The sequence below is a fragment of the Triturus cristatus genome, chromosome 5_2 (assembly GCF_964204655.1).
Source record: "Triturus cristatus chromosome 5_2, aTriCri1.1, whole genome shotgun sequence".
Lineage (NCBI taxonomy): Eukaryota > Metazoa > Chordata > Amphibia > Caudata > Salamandridae > Triturus > Triturus cristatus.
Genome location: NC_140588.1, coordinates 1121010203 through 1121036459, shown reverse-complemented (window position 1 = coordinate 1121036459; position 26257 = coordinate 1121010203). Strand labels below are relative to the sequence as shown.

The 26257-nt window shown below is 51.8% G+C and overlaps 1 protein-coding gene across 4 annotated transcripts in view; it reads left to right on the top strand.

Moving 5' to 3' along the window:
• The window catches only part of LOC146829863 (uncharacterized), a 259836-nt gene that overhangs the window by 77941 nt on the left and 155638 nt on the right, over window positions 1-26257 (top strand). Inside the window, exon 1 of one of the 4 annotated variants that reach the window (XM_085608528.1) lies at window positions 25699-25935. The exons of 2 other annotated variants lie outside the window; for them this stretch is intronic. The gene's annotated coding sequence lies outside the window, so the exon portion shown is untranslated. Of the gene's footprint in view, window positions 1-25698; window positions 26102-26257 lie in introns of those variants that run through there. One more of the 4 variants, XM_085608527.1, reaches the window with a different exon arrangement.

Genomic DNA, 26257 nt, shown 5'->3' with positions numbered 1-26257 from the left:
GTGGTTATGTGGGTGGCAAATCACAGTGAGCTGGAGATTGTGACCATGTGTGAGCATATCACAGTGAGGTGGAGATTGTGACCATGTGTGAGCATATCACAGTGAGGTGGAGATTGTGACCATGTGTGAGCATATCACAGTGAGCTGGAACTTGTGGCCATGTGGGTAGCATATCACAGTGAGCTGGAGCTTGTGGCTATGTGGAAGCATATCACATTGAGCTGGAGCTTGTGGCCTTGTGTGCAGAATATCACAGTGAGCTGGAGCTTGTCACAGTGAGTTGGAGCTTGTGGTTATGTGGGTGGCATATCACAGTGAGCTGGAGCTTGTGGTTATGAGGGTGGCATATCACAGTGAGCTGGAGATTGTGACCATGTGTGAGCATATCACAGTGAGGTGGAGATTGTGACCATGTGTGAGCATATCACAGTGAGCTGGAGCTTGTGGCCTTGTGTGCAGAATATCACAGTGAGCTGGAGCTTGTGGCTATGTGGAAGCATATCACAGGGAGCTGGAGCTTGTGGCCGAGTGGGTGGCATATCACAGTGAGCTGGAGCTTGTGGCCATGTGGGTGGCATATCAAAGTGAGTTGGAGCTTGTGGTTATGTGGGTGGCATATCACAGTGAGCTGGAGCTTGTGGTTATGTGGGTGGCATATCACAGTGAGCTGGAGCTTGTGGTTATGTGGGTGGCATATCACAGTGAGCTGGAGATTGTGACCATGTGTGAGCATATCACAGTGAGGTGGAAATTGTGACCATGTGTGAGCATATCACAGTGAGCTGGAGCTTGTTGCCATGCAAATGACATATCACAGTGAGCTGGAGCTTGTGGCCAGGTATGTGGCATATCACAGTGAGCTGGAGCTTGTGGCCGTGTGGGTGGCATATCACAGCGAGCTGGAGCTTGTGGCCACGTGGGCAGCATATCACAGTGAGCTGGAGCTTGTGGCTATGTGGAAGCATATCAAAGTGAGTTGGAGCTTGTGGCCATGTGGGTGGCATATGACAGTGAGATGGAGCTTGTGGCCATGTGGGTGCCATATCAAAGTGAGTTGGAGCTTGTGGCCCTGTGCGCAGCATATCACAGTGAGCTGGAGCTTGTGGCTATGTGGAAGCATATCACATTGAGCTGGAGCTTGTGGCCGCGTGTGAGCATATCACAGTGAGCTGGAGCTTGTGGTTATGTGGGCAGCATATCACAGTGAGCTGGAGCTTGTGGCCATGTGCGCAGCATATCACAGTGACCTGGAGCTTGTGGCTGTGTGGAAGCATATCACAGGGAGCTGGAGTTTGTGGCCAAGTGGGTGGCATATGACAGTGAGATGGAGCTTGTGGCCATGTGGGTGGCATATCAAAGTGAGTTGGAGCTTGTGGCCCTGTGCGCAGCATATCACATTGAGCTGGAGCTTGTGGCCTTGTGTGCAGAATATCACAGTGAGCTGGAGCTTGTGGCTATGTAGAAGCATATCACAGGGAGCTGGAGCTTGTGGCCGGGTGGGTGGCATATCACAGTGAGCTGGAGCTTGTGGCCATGTGGGTGGCATATCAAAGTGAGTTGGAGCTTGTGGTTATGTGGGTGGCATATCACAGTGAGCTGGAGCTTGTGGTTATGTGGGTGGCATATCACAGTGAGCTGGAGCTTGTGGTTATGTGGGTGGCAAATCACAGTGAGCTGGAGATTGTGACCATGTGTGAGCATATCACAGTGAGGTGGAGATTGTGACCATGTGTGAGCATATCACAGTGAGCTGGAGCTTGTGGCCATGTGGGTGGCATATCACAGTGAGCTGGAGCTTGTGGCTATGTGGAAGCATATCACATTGAGCTGGAGCTTGTGGCCTTGTGTGCAGAATATCACAGTGAGCTGGAGCTTGTCACAGTGAGTTGGAGCTTGTGGTTATGTGGGTGGCATATCACAGTGAGCTGGAGCTTGTGGTTATGAGGGTGGCATATCACAGTGAGCTGGAGATTGTGACCATGTGTGAGCATATCACAGTGAGGTGGAGATTGTGACCATGTGTGAGCATATCACAGTGAGCTGGAGCTTGTGGCCTTGTGTGCAGAATATCACAGTGAGCTGGAGCTTGTGGCTATGTGGAAGCATATCACAGGGAGCTGGAGCTTGTGGCCGAGTGGGTGGCATATCACAGTGAGCTGGAGCTTGTGGCCATGTGGGTGGCATATCAAAGTGAGTTGGAGCTTGTGGTTATGTGGGTGGCATATCACAGTGAGCTGGAGCTTGTGGTTATGTGGGTGGCATATCACAGTGAGCTGGAGCTTGTGGTTATGTGGGTGGCATATCACAGTGAGCTGGAGATTGTGACCATGTGTGAGCATATCACAGTGAGGTGGAAATTGTGACCATGTGTGAGCATATCACAGTGAGCTGGAGCTTGTGGCCATGTGGGTGGCATATCACAGTGAGCTAAAGCTTGTGGCCATGTGGGTGACATATCACAGTGAGCTGGAGCTTGTGGCCATGTGGGTGGCATATCACAGTGAGCTGGAGCTTATGGCCGTGTGGGTGGCATATCATAGTGAGCTGGCACTTTTGGCCGTGTGGGAGGCATATCACAGTGAGCTGGAGCTTGTATCCATGTGGATGGCATATCACAGTGGGCTGGAATTTGTGGCCATGTGGGTGGCATATCGCAGTGAGCTGGAGCTTGTGGTCGTGTGTGTGGCATACCACAGTGAGCTGCAGCTTGTGGTCATGTGGGCAGTGTATCACAGTGAGCTGGAGCTTGTGGCCGTGTGGGCGGCATATCACAGTGAGCAGGAGCTTGTGGTCATGTGGGTGGCATATCACAATAAGCTGGAGCTTGTGGCCAAGTGGATGGCATATCACAGTGAGGTGGAGCTTGTGGTCGTGTGTGTGGCATACCACAGTGAGCTGCAGCTTGTGGCCATGTGGGCAGCGTATCACAGCGAGCTGGAGCTTGTGGCCGTGTGGGCGGCATATCAAAGTGAGCAGGAGCTTGTGGCCATGTGGGCAGCATATCACAGTGAGCTGGAGCTTGTGGCCTTGTGGGCGGCATATCACAGTGAGCTGGAGCTTGTGGTCGTGTGTGTGGCATACCACAGTGAGCTGCAGCTTGTGGCCATGTGGGCAGCGTATCACAGTGAGCTGGAGCTTGTGACCATGTGAGTGGCATATCACAGTGAGCTGGAGCTTGTGGCTGTGTGTGTGGCATATCACAGTGAGCTGGAGCTTGGGGCCATGTGTTGGGTATATCACAGTGAAATAGAGCTTGTGGCCATACCGGCAGCATATCAGAGTGAGCTGAAGCTTGTGGCCGCGTGGGTGGCATATCACAGGGAGTTGGAGCTTGTGGCCTTGTGGGCGGCATATCACAGGGAGCTGGAGCTTGTGGGCGGCATATCACAGTGACCTTGAGCTTGGGTCCGTGTTTGTGGCATATCACAGTGACCTGGTGCTTGTGGCCAGGTATGTGGCATATCACAGTCAGCTGCAGTTTTTGGCCATGTGTGGGCATATCACAGTGAGCTGGAGCTTGTGGCCAGGTATGTGGCATATCACAGTCAGCTGGAGCTTGTGGCCCTGTGGATGGCATATCACAGTGAGCTGCAGCTTATGGCTGTTTGGGTGGCATATCACAGTGAGCTGGAGCTTGTGGCCATGTGGGTGGCATATCACAGTGAGCTGGAGCTTGTGGCCATGTGTGGGCATATCACAGTGATCTAGAGCTTGTGGGCGTGTGGGTGGCATATCACAGTGAATTGGAGCTTGTGGCCAGGTATGTGGCATATCACAGTCAGCTGCAGTTTTTGGCCATGTGTGGGCATATCACAGTGATCTAGAGCTTGTGGCCGTGTGGATGGCCTATCACAGTGAGCTGCAGCTTGTGGCCGTTTGGGTGGCACATCACAGTGAGCTTGAGCTTGTGGCCATGTGGGTGGCATATCATAGTGAGCTGGAGCTTGTGGCAGTGTGGGTGGCATATCACAGTGAGCTGGAGCTTGTGGCCATCTGGGCGGCATATCACAGTGAGCTGGAGCTTGTGGCCATCCGGGTGAAATTGCTTGTGGCTGTGTGGGTGGCATATCACAATGAGCTGGAGCTTGTGGTTATGTGGGCGGCATATCACAGTAAGCTGGAGCTTGTGGCCATGTGGGTGGCATATCACAGTGAGCTGGAGCTTGTGACCATGTGTGGGAGTATCACAGTGAGCTGGAGCTTGTGGCCATGTGGAGGGCATATCACAGTGAGCTGGCACTTTTGGCCGTGTGGGAGGCATATCACAGTGAGCTGTAATTTGTGGCCATGTGGGTGGAATATAACAGTGAGCTGTTGCTTGTGGCCATGTGGATGGCATATCACAGTGAGCTGGCACTTTTGGCCGTGTGGGAGGCATATCACAGTGAGCTGTAATTTGTGGCCATGTGGGTGGAATATCACGGTGAGCTGGCACTTTTGGCCGTGTGGATGGCATATCACAGTGATCTGGAGCTTGTGGCCATGTGGGTGGAATATCACAGTGAGCTGGAGCTTGTGGCCAAGTAGGTGGCATATCACAGTGAGCTGGAGAGTGTGGTCGTGTGTGTGGTATACCACATTGAGCTGCAGCTTGTGGCCATGTGGGCAACATATCACAGTGAGCTGGAGCCTTTGGCTGTGTGTGTGGCATATCACAGTGAGCTGGAGCTTGTAGCCTGGTGGGTGGCATATTACAGTGAGCTGCAGCTTATGGCTGTTTGGGTGGCGTATCACAGTGAGCTGGGGCTTGTGGCCGTGTGGGCAACATATCACAGTGAGCTGGAGCCTTTGGCTGTGTGTGTGGCATATCACAGTGAGCTGGAGCTTGTAGCCTGGTGGGTGGCATATTACAGTGAGCTGCAGCTTATGGCTGTTTGGGTGGCATATCACAGTGAGCTGGAGCTTGTGGCCATGTGGGTGGCATATCACAGTGAGCTGGAGCTCGTGGCCATGTGTGGGCATATCACAGTGATCTGGAGCTTGTGGGCGGCATATCACAGTGAGTTGGAGCTTGTGGCCAGGTATGTGGCATATCACAGTCAGCTGGTGCTTGTGGCCGTGCGGATGGCATATCACAGTGAGCTGCAGCTTGTGGCCGTTTGGGTGGCATATCACAGTGAGCTGGAGCTTGTAGCCTGGTGGGTGGCATATTACAGTGACCTGGGGCTTGTGGCTGTGTGTGTGGCATATCACAGTGACCTGTAGCTTGTGGCTGTGTGTTGGGCATATCACAGTGAGATAGAGCTTGTGGCCATGCGGGCAGCATATCACAGTGAGGTGGAGCTTGTGGCCATGTGGGCGGCATATCACAGTGAGCTGGAGCTTGTGGCTGTGTGGGCGGCATATCACAGTGACCTTGAGCTTGGGTCCGTGTTTGTGGCATACCACAGTGAGCTGGAGCTTGTAGCCATGTTTGTGGCATATCACAGTGACCTGGTGCTTGTGGCTATGTGGGTGGCATATCACAGTGAGCTGGAGCTTGTGGCTGTGTGGGAAGCATATCACAGTGCGCTGTAGCTTGTGGCAGTGTGGGTGGCATATCACAGTGAGCTGGAACTTGTGGGCATATCACAGTAAGCTGGAGCTTGTGAGCATGTGGGTGGCATGTCACAGTGAGCTGGAGCTTGTGGCCAGGTATGTGGCATATCACAGTGAGTTGGAGCTTGTGGCCGTATGGGTGGCATATCACAGTGAGCTGGAGCCTGTGGCCGTGGTGCGGCATATCACAGTGAGCTGGAGCTTGTGGCCATGTGGGTGGCATATCACAGTGAGCTGGAGCTTGTGGCTGTGTGTGTGGCATATCACAGTGAGCTGGAGCTTGTGGCCATGTGTTGGGCATATCACAGTGAGCTGGAGCTTGTGGCCATCTGGGCGAAATTGCTTGTGGCCGTGTGGGTTGCATATCACAGTGAGCTGGAGCTTGTGTCTATGTGGGTGGCATATCAGTCAGCTGGAGCCTGTGGCCGTATGTGCGGCTTATCACAGTGAGCTGGATTTTGTGGCCATGTGTGGGCATATCACAGTGAGCTGCAGCTTGTGGCCAGGTGGGTGGCATATCACAGTGACCTGGAGCTTTTGGCCATGTGGGCGGCATATCACAGTGAGCTGGAATTTGAGGCAGTGTGGATGGTATATCACAGTGAGCTGGAGCTTGTGGCAGTGTGGGCGGCATATCACAGGGCCCACTCTGAATCTCCTGCACTTGGTGAGCCCCTTGGATCTTGCTAGTCCTGACACTACACCTTCTCCGTTTTCCACAGTGGTTGGCTACTACCAAGGCTTGTTGATGCTCCCGCCGGACCCTGACCCCCTTGTTCTCGACTCCTGACATCGGACAGCTCATGAATGGCTCCTAGTCTTCTACATGGTCGCCTGGTCCTCAGAGCTACAGCGACAAGGTCACCGTCAACTCTCCTGCATCTTCCGTCATCTGTAGTCATTGGTATTCCGTGCCTCTTGGTCACTCCTGAGTGGCACAGACTTTGTCCCCTCTAATTGCAGGTACTCCTCTTCAAGAATCCACCCTTGGATTCCACCGGACTCTCTCACCTTTTTTGCAAGCGGGATCTTCAGTGAAATCCTCCATTGTGGTCTATGGCAGCTTTCGACGTCACTTCACACGTATGCACCCGGCTTCTCTGGTGTAGATATCATGGTTCCTGGGGTTTCCATGGGTGGTGTGACTCTCCAACCTTCCATCTTCCACAGGGTTTCTTCAGAGTCTTCTGGGAAGGGTCCTCCTTCCTGAAAACTGCAACCACGACTTTCCTGTTGACTTGCTGTATTTCCACTCTGCACACCACCTCCATGGGGTTTCTGGGTACTTACCTCGGGTGGTTCCTCAGGTCCCCACCTCTTCTAAGTCTTCTGGGTCAAGTTTGGACTTTGGTTGCAGTTCGCATTCCACTTTACAATAGGCTTGTTTACAAAAAAGATCTTCTTTCAAAATGAGAAAATAACTTTTTGTATTTGGCTTACCTTCAAGGTGATAAGAGGATAACTATAAGAAGAAAACATTTGTTAGTGCTGCATTTGTATATTAGGATCAGGGTCACGTTTGAATTCACTGACTTTGTTATAAGCATACCATACAACAGTATTTCTTCTATTTTAGTTTACAATAGTTCAGAACCCACAATAACTTGATAATGTGATTTGCAGTGCACTAGAGTTCATAATAATATGAAAGACACTTGTGAAACAAAGACATGCTAAAGAGTGGGTAGTTCTGATCGATGGCACCCACTGAAACAAATAAGTACAAGCCTATTCTTGCAAGATATTCTCTCGTTTACCGGTGTCTTTGTCAACTTCACAGTAAGACAGATAAAATGATTCCAACAAGAAGTCTTGGCTGCAACAACAGTGTATCACTACTGCCAAGCAAATATGCTATGGCCCAGGGGGATCTAATGCTCTGTGCTTCAAGACAGCCTCCACCTTCTGCAAGTCTCGAGAAGGTCCTCCGGACCAATGAGGAATGTAGTCTTTCATCCTCACTTAGGTATCTGGTAAAGCATGTCCTTCTAAGAAGGAAGGCTCCTGTCACAGCAGAGCCCAGACCCTGCGCATCCTTACACCCTCCCTAGGAATGCATGTTCATGAGAAACAGCATACAATGGTTGGTGCTCACAACCGCAGCGCGCTTACCAAACCTTCTAATACCTTTAAGGGAACCATCTTGACGGTGATTCCTTTTGAGGTACAGAGAAGATGTATGAGCCTGTGGTCCTCTTTAAATTTGAAAAATGGTAGTCTGTCTGGCTGACTGGAGTAATTTCAGTAGTTATGCATTACTCTTGTGATGTGAAATGATCCAAGTTATACCAGCTTGAGTAACCAAGAGTAATTTGGGGCAAAAATCCTACTGCAGGACCACAAAAACAATGAACTAACAGAGAGCGAGCGGCTGCCCGCTACTGCTGTTTATGTCCTGCAGCATTTAATGCTATTTTATTAGTGCAAAATGCACCCTCTGGCCCATTTTGGACGCAAGAGTGCACTTTGCAAATAGAGCTAAATGCTGGATTACACTTCCCACACAGTTATGCATAGTTACGCAAAATTTTGCGTAAATACGGTATAAAGAATTACACCAGTTACCCCCACCCCTAGTTACCATCTCTAACATTTGAGATTGATAAGCACTGGATTCCATCCCTTGGGTCGGAAAGATAACACGGTCAAGGCTGTTATCTGGGTTCCCGTAACCTGAAAATGTGGGCCCCATAAGAAAGATGATATTTTCCACCCACCATTCATATCACAGCCACCTTCACAACACTATTGTGGCAGTAGTTATCAGTAGGCCTGGGGGAAGTGTGTGAGACGAGAGAGAGAATCAGAGACACTGCATATCATAGCACGCTTGGGGGAAGGGTGTGAGACGAGAGAGAGAATCAGAGACACTGCATATCATAGCACACCTGGGGAAGGGTGTGAGACGAGAGAGAGAATCAGAGACACTGCATATCATAGCACGCCTGGGGAAGGGTGTGAGACGAGAGAGAGAATCAGAGACACTGCATATCATAGCACGCCTGGGGGAAGGGTGTGAGACAAGAGAGAGAATCAGAGACACTGCATATCATAGTACGCCTGGGGGAAGGGTGGGAGACAAGAGAGAGAATCAGAGACACTGCATATCATAGCACGCCTGGGGGAAGGGTGTGAGACGAGAGAGAGAATCAGAGACACTGCATATCATAGCACGCCTGGGGGAAGGGTGTGAGACAAGAGAGAGAGAATCAGAGACACTGCATATCATAGCACACCTGGGGGAAGGGTGTGAGACGAGAGAGAGAATCAGAGACACTGCATATCATAGCACGCCTGGGGGAAGGGTGTGAGACAAGAGAGAGAATCAGAGACACTGCATATCATAGCACGCTTGGGGGAAGGGTGTGAGACGAGAGAGAGAATCAGAGACACTGCATATCATAGCACGCTTGGGGGAAGGGTGTGAGACAAGAGAGAGAATCAGAGACACTGCATATCATAGCACACCTGGGGAAGGGTGTGAGACGAGAGAGAGAATCAGAGACACTGCATATCATAGCACGCCTGGGGGAAGGGTGGGAGACGAGAGAGAGAATCAGAGACACTGCATATCATAGCACACCTGGGGGAAGTGTGTGAGACGAGAGAGAGAATCAGAGACACTGCATATCATAGCACGCCTGGGGGAAGGGTGTGAGACGAGAGAGAGAATCAGAGACACTGCATATCATAGCACGCTTGGGGGAAGGGTGGGAGACAAGAGAGAGAATCAGAGACACTGCATATCATAGCACGCTTGGGGGAAGGGTGTGAGACGAGAGAGAGAATCAGAGACACTGCATATCATAGCACGCCTGGGGGAAGGGTGTGAGACAAGAGAGAGAGAATCAGAGACACTGCATATCATAGCACACCTGGGGGAAGGGTGTGAGACGAGAGAGAGAATAAGAGACACTGCATATCATAGCACGCCTGGGGAAGGGTGTGAGACGAGAGAGAGAATCAGAGACACTGCATATCATAGCACGCCTGGGGGAAGGGTGTGAGACAAGAGAGAGAATCAGAGACACTGCATATCATAGCACGCTTGGGGGAAGGGTGTGAGACGAGAGAGAGAATCAGAGACACTGCATATCATAGCACGCCTGGGGGAAGGGTGTGAGACAAGAGAGAGAATCAGAGACACTGCATATCATAGCACACCTGGGGAAGGGTGTGAGACGAGAGAGAGAATCAGAGACACTGCATATCATAGCACGCTTGGGGGAAGGGTGTGAGACGAGAGAGAGAATCAGAGACACTGCATATCATAGCACGCCTGGGGAAGGGTGTGAGACGAGAGAGAGAATCAGAGACACTGCATATCATAGCACGCTTGGGGGAAGGGTGTGAGACGAGAGAGAGAATCAGAGACACTGCATATCATAGCACGCCTGGGGGAAGGGTGGGAGACGAGAGAGAGAATCAGAGACACTGCATATCATAGCACACCTGGGGGAAGGGTGTGAGACGAGAGAGAGAATCAGAGACACTGCATATCATAGCACGCCTGGGGGAAGGGTGTGAGACGAGAGAGAGAATCAGAGACACTGCATATCATAGCACGCTTGGGGGAAGGGTGTGAGACAAGAGAGAGAATCAGAGACACTGCATATCATAGCACGCTTGGGGGAAGGGTGTGAGACAAGAGAGAGAATCAGAGACACTGCATATCATAGCACGCCTGGGGGAAGGGTGGGAGACGAGAGAGAGAATCAGAGACACTGCATATCATAGCACGCTTGGGGGAAGGGTGGGAGACAAGAGAGAGAATCAGAGACACTGCATATCATAGCACACCTGGGGGAAGGGTGTGAGACAAGAGAGAGAATCAGAGACACTGCATATCATAGAACGCTTGGGGGAAGGGTGTGAGACAAGAGAGAGAATCAGAGACACTGCATATCATAGCACGCCTGGGGGAAGGGTGTGAGACAAGAGAGAGAGAATCAGAGACACTGCATATCATAGCACACCTGGGGGAAGGGTGTGAGACGAGAGAGAGAATAAGAGACACTGCATATCATAGCACGCCTGGGGGAAGGGTGTGAGACGAGAGAGAGAATCAGAGACACTGCATATCATAGCACGCCTGGGGGAAGGGTGTGAGACAAGAGAGAGAATCAGAGACACTGCATATCATAGCACGCTTGGGGGAAGGGTGTGAGACGAGAGAGAGAATCAGAGACACTGCATATCATAGCACGCCTGGGGGAAGGGTGTGAGACAAGAGAGAGAATCAGAGACACTGCATATCATAGCACACCTGGGGAAGGGTGTGAGACGAGAGAGAGAATCAGAGACACTGCATATCATAGCACGCTTGGGGGAAGGGTGTGAGACGAGAGAGAGAATCAGAGACACTGCATATCATAGCACGCCTGGGGAAGGGTGTGAGACGAGAGAGAGAATCAGAGACACTGCATATCATAGCACGCTTGGGGGAAGGGTGTGAGACGAGAGAGAGAATCAGAGACACTGCATATCATAGCACGCCTGGGGGAAGGGTGGGAGACGAGAGAGAGAATCAGAGACGCTGCATATCATAGCACACCTGGGGGAAGGGTGTGAGACGAGAGAGAGAATCAGAGACACTGCATATCATAGCACGCCTGGGGGAAGGGTGTGAGACGAGAGAGAGAATCAGAGACACTGCATATCATAGCACGCTTGGGGGAAGGGTGTGAGACAAGAGAGAGAATCAGAGACACTGCATATCATAGCACGCTTGGGGGAAGGGTGGGAGACGAGAGAGAGAATCAGAGACACTGCATATCATAGCACGCTTGGGGGAAGGGTGGGAGAAAAGAGAGAGAATCAGAGACACTGCATATCATAGCACGCCTGGGGGAAGGGTGGGAGACGAGAGAGAGAATCAGAGACACTGCATATCATAGCACGCCTGGGGGAAGGGTGGGAGACAAGAGAGAGAATCAGAGACACTGCATATCATAGCACGTCTGGGGGAAGTGTGTGAGACAAGAGAGAGAATCAGAGACACTGCATATCATAGAACGCTTGGGGGAAGGGTGGGAGACAACAGAGAGAATCAGAGACACTGCATATCATAGCACGTCTGGGGGAAGTGTGTGAGACAAGAGAGAGAATCAGAGACACTGCATATCATAGAACGCTTGGGGGAAGGGTGTGAGACAAGAGAGAGAATCAGAGACACTGCATATCAAAGAACGCTTGGGGGAAGGGTGTGAGACAAGAGAGAGAATCAGAGACACTGCATATCATAGCACGCCTGGGGGAAGGGTGTGAGACAAGAGAGAGAATCAGAGACACTGCATATCATAGAACGCTTGGGGGAAGGGTGGGAGACAAGAGAGAGAATCAGAGACACTGCATATCATAGCACACCTGGGGGAAGGGTGTGAGACAAGAGAGAGAATCAGAGACACTGCATATCATAGAACGCTTGGGGGAAGGGTGTGAGACAAGAGAGAGAATCAGAGACACTGCATATCATAGCACGCCTGGGGGAAGGGTGTGAGACAAGAGAGAGAATCAGAGACACTGCATATCATAGAACGCTTGGGGGAAGGGTGGGAGACAAGAGAGAGAATCAGAGACACTGCATATCATAGCACACCTGGGGGAAGGGTGTGAGACAAGAGAGAGAATCAGAGACACTGCATATCATAGCACGTCTGGGGGAAGTGTGTGAGACAAGAGAGAGAATCAGAGACACTGCATATCATAGCACGCCTGGGGGAAGGGTGGGAGACAAGAGAGAGAATCAGAGACACTGCATATCATAGCACGCCTGGGGGAAGGGTGGGAGACAAGAGAGAGAATCAGAGACACTGCATATCATAGCACGCCTGGGGGAAGGATGGGAGACGAGAGAGAGAATCAGAGACACTGCATATCATAGCACGCCTGGGGGAAGGGTGGGAGACGAGAGAGAGAATCAGAGACACTGCATATCATAGCACGCCTAGGGGAAGGGTGTGAGACGAGAGAGAGAATCAGAGACACTGCATATCATAGCACGCCTGGGGGAAGGGTGTGAGACAAGAGAGAGAATCAGAGACACTGCATATCATAGTACGCCTGGGGGAAGGGTGGGAGACAAGAGAGAGAATCAGAGACACTGCATATCATAGCACGCCTGGGGAAGGGTGGGAGACGAGAGAGAGAATCAGAGACACTGCATATCATAGCACGCCTCGGGGAAGGGTGGGAGACGAGAGAGAGAATCAGAGACACTGCATATCATAGCACGCCTAGGGGAAGGGTGTGAGACGAGAGAGAGAATCAGAGACACTGCATATCATAGCACGCCTGGGGGAAGGGTGTGAGACAAGAGAGAGAATCAGAGACACTGCATATCATAGTACGCCTGGGGGAAGGGTGGGAGACAAGAGAGAGAATCAGAGACACTGCATATCATAGCACGCTTGGGGGAAGGGTGGGAGACAAGAGAGAGAATCAGAGACACTGCATATCATAGCACGCCTGGGGGAAGGGTGGGAGACAAGAGAGAGAATCAGAGACACTGCATATCATAGCACGCCTGGGGAAAGGGTGTGAGACAAGAGAGAGAATCAGAGATACTGCATATCATAGCACGCCTGGGAGAAGGTTGTGAGACAAGAGAGAGAATCAGAGACACTGCATATCATAGCACGCCTCGGGGAAGGGTGTGAGACAAGAGAGAGAATCAGAGACACTGCATATCATAGCATGCTTGGGGGAAGGGTGTGAGACAAGAGAGAGAATCAGAGACACTGCATATCATAGCACGCCTGGGGGAAGGGTGGGAGACGAGAGAGAGAATCAGAGACACTGCATATCATAGCACGCTTGGGGGAAGGGTGGGAGACAAGAGAGAGAATCAGAGACACTGCATATCATAGCACGTCTGGGGGAAGGGTGTGAGACAAGAGAGAGAATCAGAGACACTGCATATCATAGCACGCTTGGGGGAAGGGTGTGAGACAAGAGAGAGAATCAGAGACACTGCATATCATAGCACGCCTGGCAGAAGGGTGTGAGACAAGAGAGAGAATCAGAGACACTGCATATCATAGCACGCCTGGCAGAAGGGTGTGAGACAAGAGAGAGAATCAGAGACACTGCATATCATAGCACGCTTGGGGGAAGGGTGTGAGACAAGAGAGAGAATCAGAGACACTGCATATCATAGCACGCCTGGGGGAAGGGTGGGAGACGAGAGAGAGAATCAGAGACACTGCATATCATAGCACGCTTGGGGGAAGGGTGGGAGACAAGAGAGAGAATCAGAGACACTGCATATCATAGCACGTCTGGGGGAAGGGTGTGAGACAAGAGAGAGAATCAGAGACACTGCATATCTTAGCACGCTTGGGGGAAGGGTGGGAGACAAGAGAGAGAATCAGAGACACTGCATATCATAGCACGCCTGGCAGAAGGGTGTGAGACAAGAGAGAGAATCAGAGACACTGCATATCATAGCACGCCTGGCAGAAGGGTGTGAGAGAATCAGAGACACTGCATATCATAGTACGCCTGGGGGAAGGGTGGGAGACAAGAGAGAGAATCAGAGACACTGCATATCATAGTACGCCTGGGGGAAGGGTGGGAGACAAGAGAGAGAATCAGAGACACTGCATATCATAGCACGCTTGGGTGCAAGTTGGGCTTCATCTGCTCTCTTGTGGCACTGATGTCTACAAAGCTCTAATCGGATCCTATGCCACGTCCTAATCAAAAGTAAAGGCTTGGGTCCTTATGGAACTAGCGGAGGTTGAACACATCAGTCAGATACACACAGGAACGCGCCTCCCTAGTCTAGTTACCTGTGCAGAAAGCTTGTGCTAAACATTGGCATCAATATGAATACTTAAGGAAAGAAACCAATCATGTGTTATTTGCTTCAGATCATTTTATACGGGTTAGTCTCGTCATATTCTCCAAGGGGTATAACAAAATAAATATTTAAACAGCAAGCCATGAAATGAGCGCAAGTGACGTGAAGTGAACACCACCTCCAGTGAACAGATTGTGAATATTCAACATGAACTGTACTGGCATATTTCAACGTGAATCCTTCAAGTTTCCAACAGAGATTGTCAAGATCAGCAGCTTGAAAGCCTGTGTTTCCTCTGGGAATGTTCCATACAGTTCAAATATTCTGATGTAATTCATTCCATCTCTTGGCCCTGGCTACCATCCCACATATCCGCAAGACCACAGCCGGAGGAAGATCCTTCCCTGACCTCGCAGCAAAGACCTGGAACACCCTGCTCCGCCACCTCAGGCAATCACCGTCACTGCCTCACTTTAGGAAGGACCTCAAGACCTGGCTCACCCTGCCTCCACACCTCAGGCAATCACCATCGCTGCTGCACTTCAGAAAGGACCTCAAGACCTGGCACACCCTGCCTCCACACCTCAGGCAATCACAATCACTGCTGCAATGCAGGAAGGACCTCAAGACCTGGCACACCCTGCCTCCACACCTCAGGCAATCACCATCGCTGCCGCATTCAGGAAGGACCTCAAGACCTGGCTCTTCGACTGAACCACAACGCCTTACCGGACCGGCAGCTGTCCCCTTCCCCTCAGCGCCTTTGGACCCTTACGGTGAGTAGTCGCGCTTTACAAGACATGTGTTTGATTGATTGATTGATTGGCAAGGGCAGAGCAGAAAGGCCTCAGGGCCATACCGATGATTCCTCTACGTTGGTTATGCCCCACTGGATACATTAAACTTTGCCTAACCCCTATGTACTACTGTTGACACGTTTCAACCCAAACTGTTGAAGGGTCTCCTCAGGATGAGGACCTGGTGTGCCCTTGAAACATTGTTTAGAGTTTGATCTGCATGATCTTAAACTTGCTGCTATGTAGGGTCTTATTATAGGCGTTCCTCCTGTTGGCCTCATCCTAAGTGCATTATGCCATAAGTGTTAAGTCAACATAATGCATACAGGTAGAGGAACTGAAACCTATGCACGTGAGCATTATCACATGTGGTTCTTGCTGCATGTAACTAGGTGGAATGTAGGATCCCAATCCTTGGAATGCATGGCCATGAATACCTTATTCTGTTACACCAATCTCTATACGATCGATGTTGTCTTATTTATTGTGTAGGATATTCTAGACTTTTGTCAGAATGTGCTCTTTCTGCTGGGTCACAGCAGATTTTTTGCCTTCTTTTGTGAACCCATTTTTGTTGACCACAGGACACCTGTGTAATTTAGTCCTGCTAACCACAGACTCGAACAAAGAGCTTATCCAAAGTGCTTCCCCGTCTAAACATGGTAAAATTGCAATATTTCTAATTGGCACATTTAATTTACTTATAGGCCCCTAATATATGGTACTGCACTTACCCAGGGCCTTTAAATTAAATGCTACTAGTGGGCTACGGTACTCATTGTGCCACTCACTAACGTAGCACTATAAAACATGTCTCCAGGCCTGCCATTTTAAACCGCCATTTTGTCCTGGCAAAATAAACCTTTTGTCAGGCCGAAACCTTTGTTTATAATACTTGTAAGTCATCCCTTAGCTAGGCCTTACATGCCCATAGAGCGGGGCATAGTATTAAAAAGTAGGACATGTATATTCAATGTTTTAAATGGCCTGGCAGTGAACATCCCCCAAAGTTTTCACAATTGCAAGGCATTCTCCCATGGGAAAAAACTGGGCTACATTCTAACAACGAATAATGCTTGATGCATAACGCCAAAATGGCCTTTCTGCCAGTTGTACCTGACTGTTAAATGGCTTCTCTGTGGTGATGTGTACTTCGTCCCAGACAGTGCACAAAAGGTTTGGGTGTAGAGAGGCGTTTTCTCCCTTGAGCAGGATGACCTGGGGGCTGTGTCCAGCCTCTTTCTGAGCTTCATAGGGGACCTGCCCTGTTACTGGCAGATGTAGCTCATACCGAGGCCTGTCTTCCTAGTCAGCTTGGCTTCAGACGCAGTGGGAGGGGGGAGCTGCCCCAGAACTGGTCTGGCATGACCACCAGGGAAGGTTTCCCATTCGCATAGCCACACCTCTTAGTGGGCACATGGAGCTCTGACCAGGGAAAGAAATGTGCTACTGCTTTCAAAGTGTAATCCTGCTGAAGATTCCTGAAACCTGGGACTTCAAATCCTTTTGCCAACTTTTTCTCTGAGAACCGATGGGGAACTGAATCCAACCTGCAAAGCTGATTCGACAAAGGTGCATTGCCACTGGGCGAAAGATTCAGGTGTCTCCCACTTCATCCTTCTCCACGTGTTAACAACTACAAGAGACACCCGTAGTCCCAGTCGAGACCTGGGTAATTATAGTAACATGCAACAATGTCTCAACAGGAATCAATGAAGGGATATAATTTAAGAGGTATCTTAATTACAGCACATACATTAAATTATGGCAAAAATAGTCCAGAGAATATGATTAATGTGGGAGACCTGTGACGCATTTCCGAACTGTACTGATTCATGCATAACTTCAGTTTGAATTCTGTGCCAATACGCTGTAGCATCCTCAATGATCTTTTCCCTTGTTTCTCTTGCACAGTTTAATATGTCTTCACGAGCACAAAGTGTTCACTTATTACACAACCTCAAAAGCGTGTCTTAATGCATGTCTTAATGCATAAGGCTGTCTTGATTTCTCCTGAGTCTTGAGCCGGGAGCAGATTTGTTTTATTACCCGAGTCGCCGCATTTTTAAAAATCGCCTGATATTGTCTTTTATTTCTTTTGCGTACTTGCACAGTCTGTAAAATACTTTTAGCGCATTTCACTTACCTATTCACCCAGGAGGGTGTCTGGGGAATCCCGGGGGCCCGCAGCTGACAGGCGCGGCCACCATATTGGGAGTGGGCAGGGTTGCGGGCTAGTCTCCACCCACCCGGATTTAAGGTATTTAGCGCTGGTGGCGCGAGCGCGCAGTCGGCTGTCTTAATTCCTCCTGAGGCTTGTGCCGGGAGCACATTTGTTTTATTACCCGATTCGCCGCATTTTTAAAAATCGCCTGATATTGTCTTTTATTTCTTTTGTGTACTTGCACAGTCTGTAAAATACTTTTAGCGCATTTCACTTACCTATTCACCCAGGAGGGTGTCTGAGGAATCCCGGGGGCCCGCAGCTCACAGGCTCGGCCGCCATCATGGGAGTGGGCAGGGTTGTGGGATATTCTCTACCCACCCGGAAGTAAGGTATTTAGCGCTAGATGGCGCAAACGCGCAGCGGGCACGCCGATGGTGCGCCGAAGGCGCGCCTAAGGTAAGCCCGTCTACGCCTGACCGGGTCCAGGGGCCAGGACCCTGCACCTCCTATGCCGGATCGTATCCATTACACTACCGCACAGCTCCACCAGCTTTACAGGGCACCTACAGCTCAATGTTATCACCAGATTCAGTGTGATAAACTGGTGAAGAGCTGCTTACACTGCCCGTTCACACTTTCTCCCCTGACTGCCACCCCCTTTGCAGGTACAGGCCTCTACAAACTGTTCCTACTTAACTGCAGATCCATGTCTAAACACAGTATTGAGATCTCAATGATGTTACAGGACCTTGCGCCAGATGTCCTGTTCTTAACAGAAACCTGGCTTAATTCCAGCTCAGAGTCAGACATTGTGGAGACACTCCCTCAGGGATATTTAATACAGAGGGTGGACAGAGCAATAGGCAAGGGTGGAGGAATCGCGATTCTCTACAAAGACCATCTCACCTGTCGCCTAATTGGAAACCCTCTCACAGATTGTGAGAATGTGCATTTTTCAATCGAATTCTCCCCTCTCCTCTCTGTCTCTGGCATCCTGATCTATCGTCCCCCAGGAGCGGAAGGCTCCTTTTGCAAAGCATTGGTAGAGACTGCTATTAACCTAGCCAGCACGTCCGCCAACTTCACCGTTCTCGGCGATTTTAATCTGCACTTCGACGATCCGAAAGCAGTAACAGCCGTTGAATTAGTGCAAGACCTTACGACCCTGCAGCTGTCGCAAAAGGTTCTGCGCGCCACCCACATCAAAGGACACTGCCTTGACCCTGTGTTCTCCAATCTGGACAACCTTACAGGAGATGACCCCATCCCCATTCCTTGGTCTGATCACCTCCTCATTCCCCTTTCATGGTACCCCAGGATCCCCAACTCCCATGCCCAACCTTTACTGACCTGGAGTCGGCCTTGGTCTAAGCCCCATCTAGACAAATGGACTCAAGAACTGGATAAGACCAGACCAGCACCAGATTCCTATCCAGTTGCAGCTAACAAGGATTTCTGCAGCTGGATTGAAGACTCATTAAATGAGGTCCTGCCTAAAACTTTGATTAAGAAAAAAAATGGTTCTTATAAATCCCCTTGGTATTCCGCAGAATTGCGCGCTCTTAAGCAATGCTGCAAAGTACATGAGAGAAGTTGGAGGAAAGACTTCTCTGCCAGTAAGAAAAGCGAATATAGAAGTGCCGTCTGCAAATACAGAGCAGAAATTAAAAAGGCACAAGCATCTTTCTATGAGAAAAAAATCCTTCTGGGGTCGAACTCCCCAAGAGAGACCTTCCTCATTATTAAGAAACTTATTAAAACCCCAGCTCCACCTATATTGCCCCTGATACGTCAGGCCAACGATGCAATAAACAGGCAGAGTTTTTTAGCACTAAAATTCATAACATTCTGAAACTGCTGCCCCAAGTCGAGGACGAACTCGACGATCAATGCTCTACTCTCCCTAGTCACCTGCTGGAGTCTCCCCCAACCCCCCCCCCCCCCCCCCTCCCAAGAAACCCTTTTGACCCTGATCTCCCGGGTGAAAAGTGGCTCACCGAGGGACCCTGCACCCATGAACATTTTGGAAAAGGTAGCACACATAGTTGCCCCTACTGTTGCAAATGTGATTAATACCTCCCTTAACACAGGAGTAGTACCCCCTAATTGGAAAAGGGCAATGGTAAAGTCATTGTTGAAAAAGCCCAATCTGGATGCGGTGGACTTGGGGAATTACCGCCCCATCTCCCTCCTTCCTGGGATCGCCAAAGTGACCGAAAAATACGTTAATTATACACTCTCCAACTTCCTGGAATCGCACAGCCTACTGCACCCCTCTCAACCCGGATTCCGCCCACGACAGAGCATGGAAACCACTCTATTAGCCGTACTAGAGGAAAGTAGAAAGATCGTGGACACCGGAGGGTCGGCAGCCATCATCCTTCTCGACCTGAGCGCAGCATTTGATACGGTAAACCATCGCATCCTTATCCACCGTCTCAAAAAAATAGGAATAGCTGCCAAGGCCCTGAAATGGCTTTGCTCCTTCCTAGAGGATCGCCTCTTTCAGGTCTTCGAAGGAGATGTGTGCTCACTACCTCTGCCTCTGGTATGCGGCGTCCCCCAGGGCTCATCATTAAGTCCGACTCTTTTTAATATATATATGGCCCCTTTGGCAGCAATCGTAGCCCCATTTGGAATCCAAATGGTAACTTACGCCGACGACACCCAACTGGTCGTGGCTCTCAATCAAGCAAGCAACACATCGGACTAAGGCCCTTCACTCGTGCCTAACGGAGGTCTCTAAGTGGATAAGTGCTTCCCAGTTGAAGCTCAACGGGGATAAGCCAGAGATCATGATGTTGGGCAACCACGCCCCAGCGATACTGGAGTCCCTGTGGCCAGCATGCATGGGCCCAACCCCAGCTCCCAAAACTGAAATAAAGAGCCTGGGCTTCTGGCTTGATCAGAACCTGACATTCAAGGTGCAGGCAAGAAAGACAGTTGCCACCTGTTTCGGCCTGCTCAGAATGGCTCGGAAAGTGCTTCCCCTTCTTCCTCCACTAGCCAAGAAAGTCCTAGTTCAATCATTAATACTTTCAAGGATTGACTAGGGCAATGCACTTTATCTGGGAGCCCCAACGGCAGTCACGACCAAACTACAAACGGTCCAAAACTGCGCAGCCAGACTGCTGCTGGGTGTACCCAATCGCACCACAGCCAAACCTGCCATCCGCTCCCTTCACTGGTTGCCAGTGAAGAAAAGAGTACATTTTAAAGCCCTCTGTATCGTTCATAAGTCCCTTCAGGGAAAAGGACCCCCATTATTTTCTTCCATGATTTACCCATACAAAGCTAACAGGAAACTCCGGTCGGACGACCTCCACCTTGTGGCGGTCCCTAGAGTTAAGAGGGCCAGAAGCGGTGGTCGTCTCTTTTCTCTTAATGCTGCCAAACTATGGAACACATTGCCACTCCAGCTCCGGAGGGAATCCAACCACTTAGTCTTTCGAAGACAATTAAAAATGATTCTGTTCCCCTAAGTCTCCCTATCTCCATCTTATTAGGCATGCCCAGCGCTGGGAGGCCTCCGGGTAGCCATGCGCTATATAAGTGCCCTTTCAATTCAATTCAATGGTCGATGCTGCATTTTGATTTATGTAAATCCAATCTGTTTGTCTTTCCTGACAATATAACTGCATGAAATCATGTTCTTGGGCCTATTTTACCATAGTATAATACATGCACTGTAATTAAGGTATCTCTTAAATGAGATCGCCTCATTGATTCCCGTTGGGACATTGTTGCATGTTACTAGTCTTCTCCACAGCAGCAAATATGATCCAGCAAGATCTCAAGGAGAAGGTGTCTGGCCTTGTGGATCCCCCTTCGGCTACAGCCTGCACCCTTGCCACGCTAGAAGAATCCCAGCTCCTAAAAAGTGACAAAGTCTGAAGGTAGAAATCTTCACAGGGTGAAGGTGTAAAAAGTATCTGGCTGGTGAGAGATCTTCTCTGGGCATGAGATTGAAATTTCTCCAGCTCTGAGCTTTCCCACCAAAAGTCAACAGCTTCATGAGACCTAGTCCATCGTCTATCCAACTATGTCAAGCCCTCTTCATCCACAGCCTTCTGCCTTGTCCCACTGAGGATTTTTGACACCCAGCCCAGAGACTAAGGGGCCAGTACAAGTACGGTAGTTTTACCACTGAGTAGCCGGCCTCACTGCCTGCCTGCCGAATTAGGAGTTTCCCGCGGGGCAAAAGGGTGATCGGTGGGGTCATGACGGCGATTCCCTTTGAGCTGTAGACGAGCCAGAGGATGGTGATGTTGAAACACTTCCGACTGCTGGACACACATGGTACGTGATCCCAGCCAGTCGGGCGTATGTGTGCCAGTTGGATGCCCCTGCACTTTGTCAGTGCGTGGCCATGTTGAAGAAGGTATTGTAGTGAGCCCATGTACACCAGTGACAATTCACATGGGCATATGTATCCTCGGTTTGGATTTGGCCACTTGAACTGCCTTTCTGTTGGCTGTCTCTGCCATGCGCAGAGATGCAGTTTGTGATTGGCACGGTGGTGTTGATGCCTGGACCGCCTCTGACTCTGCCACCGCAGTAGCACACATGTTAAATTTGATACTTGTATAGCGCACTACTCACCCGCAAGGGTCTCAAGGCGCTTGTACGAATACCGCTGTGGAACCCATCCTGGCTTTCCCTGTGAGGCGTCCACTCCTGGGCACCCCCAAGGTGGAGGCGAGGCATCCTTAGCGTTGTGGGGGCCGTTGTGGAGATTAAGCAAGCTATTGCCCAGAGTTGCAGAGTGGGACTCCATGATTGGAATGGCACCGAGGCCAGAATTATCAGGTCCGTGGAATTTTTTGAGCCCAAGACCCGCCGAGGCGGGGAATTGAACCCTGGTCCCGGGCTAGACCTCTGCATCAGGGTCTGTCGCTCTAATCATTGAGCCACACTTCTCCACCATGTTGGTGTGGTCTTGTGGTAGCCTGCCTGCCCTGCTCATAGTCCGGCGGTAGGACTGCTGGGGAAGCGAGCGGTTGGACTGCCAATGTGCGGCAGCAGTTCCATTACCGCCAGGGTCGTAATTGGCCCGAGTCTGAAGGTAAAACTATTTCCTGGGACGCACCTGGTCCCTTTATCCGACAGTGCTCCATCGCAGTGGGTCTTAAATCTTACGCTTTTCCTGGTCAAGCACAACCAGGTGACCATGGTAACGCTTGAAACTTTTTGGTGCTGTTTTGAAACTTTAACCTTAAAAATTCATAACTCAAGTTTTACTTACTGCATTTTTGTGAAATTCTATTAATTAAAATATTCTCTATTCTATTTTCTAAAATTGGTGTGGGCATTTTCTTCTGTTGTGTTTTCACTTTATTGCCGTGTGTGCTGCAGGAATACTTTACACGTTGCCTCTAAGTTGAGCTTGACTGCTCTTGTGACTGAGCAGAAGTTTGCTCAGTGACTTTTATGGGTCACCCTGAGAAGGGCTGTGATTATTGAGATGGGCGCCCCTCCACCCCCCCATTAATGCTTCAATTTCCAACAACGTTCTAACAAAGCCTTTTGTATTATTCATTAAGTAAATTGTTCTGCCGCCCTGGCTGACAACTTACTAATAAATACAAAGAATAAATGCTGCCGAGTTGGCTCCTTGTGCCAGGAGATGTGATCGTGTGGGTGACGGAGGGCCCTGTGGTGTGCGATGGGAATGGGATAGAGGTGAGAATCATCTGAGGGGCTTACATGTTGTAAGCAGGGGGTTGGTAATGGGGGTCTCTGCGGGCCCAGGAACATTCATGGGGCGGGCATGGAACGGTCAGTGAGGCTGAGGGGCTGGAGGGTCCTCCTTGGTCCTGCTCCTCTGGATTGCAGGTGATGGGTGATGGGTCCGGCGCTCTTTGGTAGTTTCTTCCATAGTTCGCTTGTGTGCACTGAGAGCCTCTTTACGGCTTGAATGAAACCAAAGGGGCCATGAGATCAAAGATGCACCAGTGGCCTTCTCATCTCATCAGAGTCTCTCCAGGGGCCCCTCCTCGTCTCATCAGAGTCTCTCCAGGGGCCCTCCTCGTCTCATCAGAGTCTCTCCAGGGGCCCTCCTCATCTCTTCAGTGTCTCACCAGGGGCCCTCCTCATGTCATCAGAGTCTCTCCTCATCTCATCAGAGTCTCTCCAGGGGCCCCTCCTCGTATCATCAGAGTCTCTCCAGGGGCCCTCCTCGTCTCATCAGAGTCTCTCCAGGGGCCCTCTCGTCTCATCAGAGTCTCTCCAGGGGCCCTCCTCATCTCATCAGAGTCTCTCCAGGGGCCCTCCTCGTCTCATCAGAGTCTCTCCAGGGGCCCTCTCGTCTCATCAGAGTCTCTCCAGGGGCCCTCCTCGTCTCATCAGAGTCTCTCCAGGGGCCCTCCTCGTATAATCAGAGTCTCTCCAGGGGCCCTCCTCATCTCTTCAGTGTCTCACCAGGGGCCCTCCTCATGTCATCAGAGTCTCTCCTCATCTCATCAGAGTCTCTCCAGGGGCCCCTCCTCGTATCATCAGAGTCTCTCCAGGGGCCCCCCTCGTCTCATCAGAGTCTCTCCAGGGGCCCTCCTCGTCTCATCAGAGTCCCTCTAGGGGCTCTCCTCGTATAATCATGGTCCCTCTCCAGGGGCCATCCTCGTCTCATCAGAGCCTCTCTAGGGGCCCTCCTCGTATAATCAGAGTCTCTCCAGGCGCCCTTCTCGTCTCATCAGAGTCTCTCCAGGGGCCCTCGTCGTATCATCAGAGTCTCTGCAGGGGCCCTCCTCATCTCTTCAGTGTCTCACCAGGGGACCTCCTCATGTCATCAGAGTCTCTCCTTATCTCATCAGAGTCTCTCCAGGGGCCCCTCCTCGTATCATCAGAGTCTCTCCAGGGGCCCTCCTCGTCTCATCAGAGTCTGTCTAGGGGGCCCTCCTCGTATCATCAGAGTCTGTCTAGGGGCCCTACTCATCTCTTCAGTGTCTCTCCTCATCTCATCAGAGTCTGTCTAGGGGCTCTCCTAGTATCATCATGGTCCCTCTCCAGGGGCCATCCTCGTCTCATCAGAGCCTCTCCAGGGGCCCTCCTCGTATAATCAGAGTCTCTCCAGGGGCCCTCCTCATCTCTTCAGTGTCTCACCAGGGGCCCTTCTCATGTCATCAGATCTCTCCAGGGGCCCTCCTCATCTCATCAGAGTCTCACCGGGGGCCCCTCCTCGTCACATCAGAGTCTCTCCAGGGGCCCTCCTCGTAAAATCAGAGTCTCTGCAGGGGCCCTCCTCATCTCTTCAGTGTCTCACCAGGGGCCCTTCTCATGTCATCAGATCTCTCCAGGGGCCCCTCCTCGTCTCATCAGAGTCTCTCCAGGGGTCCCTCCTCGTCTCATCAGAGTCTCTCCAGGGGCCCTCCTCGTCTCATCAGAGTCCCTCTAGGGGCTCTCCTCGTATAATCATGGTCCCTCTCCAGGGGCCCTCCTCGTCTCATCAGAGCCTCTCCAGGGGCCCTCCTCCTTATCAGGGTCCTGCACTACGGGCCCTCCTCGTCTCACTAGAGTCTCTCCAGGGGCCCTCCTCATCAGGGTCCCTCTCCAGGGGCCCTCCTCGTCTCATTAGAGCGTCTCTAGGGGCCCTCCTCCTTATCAGGGTCCTGCACTACGGGCCCTCCTCGTCTCACCAGAGTCTCTCCAGGGGCCCTCCTCATCAGGGTCCCTCTCCAGGGGCCCTCCTCGTCTCATTAGAGCGTCTCTAGGGGCCCTCCTCCTTATCAGTGTCCTGCACTACGGGGCCTCCTCGTATCACCAGAGTCTCTCCAGGGGCCCTCCTCATCAGGGTCCCTCTCCAGGGGCCCTCCTCGTCTCATCGGGTCCTCGACTCTCGTCCTCTGAAGCACACACGTGAAGTAGGATGCTCTCTTCCAAGGCCTCGAGGCGCCTTCTGCAGCCCTAGTGGGGCTCCCAGGATGCGCTCCCCTACTCCAGCCCCCAGGGGCCCCTCCCTCTCCCCCCTGAGCTCCTGCTCCTAGCTCCTCCCGTCCCGGCTTCGAGGCGCCTTCTGCAGCCCCGGGGAGCCCCCAGGCTCCATTGTGCCGGCTCTAGCCCCCGGGGGGTCTCACCCCTCTCTCTCCCCCCTGAGCTCCCGCTCCTAGCTCCTCCCGTCCCGGCTTCGAGGCGCCTTCTGCAGCCCTAGTGGGGCTCCCAGGATGCGCTCCCCTACTCCAGCCCCCAGGGGCCCCTCCCTCTCCCCCCTGAGCTCCTGCTCCTAGCTCCTCCCGTCCCGGCTTCGAGGCGCCTTCTGCAGCCCCGGGGAGCCCCCAGGCTCCATTGTGCCGGCTCTCGCCCCGGGGGGGTCTCACCCCTCCCTCTCCCCCCTGAGCTCCCGCTCCTAGCTCCTCCCGTCCCGGCTTCGAGGCGCTTCCTGCAGGCCCGGGGAGCTCCCAGGCTCCATTGTGCCGGCTCTAGCCCCCGGGGGGTCTCACCCCTCCCTCTCCCCCCGAGCTCCTGCTCACGCTCCTAGCTCCTCCCGTCCCGGCTTCGAGGCGCTTCCGGGTCTCGGGGGCAGCGTCAGCACAGGCGGCGCCCTTTGTGTCTGCGGCGCCGGGAGGGCCGGCTGCTCTCCCCCCACGAGAGCCCCCCCCGTGCAGGAGAGCCCCCCTCCTCCCCGAGGCCCCGCGCAGGTGAGACTGAGAGGGCCTATAGCGCCTCGAGACGCGCTGCATGGGAGGGGGGAGGGGCTGACACGGGGACAGCCCTGCACTGCTAGCGCACCCCCCCCCCGACACCCCCTCAATGCCAGAGCCCCCAAAGGGCAGGAGAGCCCCCCCGGCCTGAGGCCGCGCGCAGGTGAGAGTGAGAGCCTATAGCGCCTCGAGGCGCGCTGCATGGGGGGGCTGCGGGTCTGACACGGGAGGGGCAATCCTGCGATACTGGAGCCCCCCCCTCTAGGGTGACGGGGGGGGGGGCACAATGACACACTCCTGGGGTGAACCCCCCCACCCC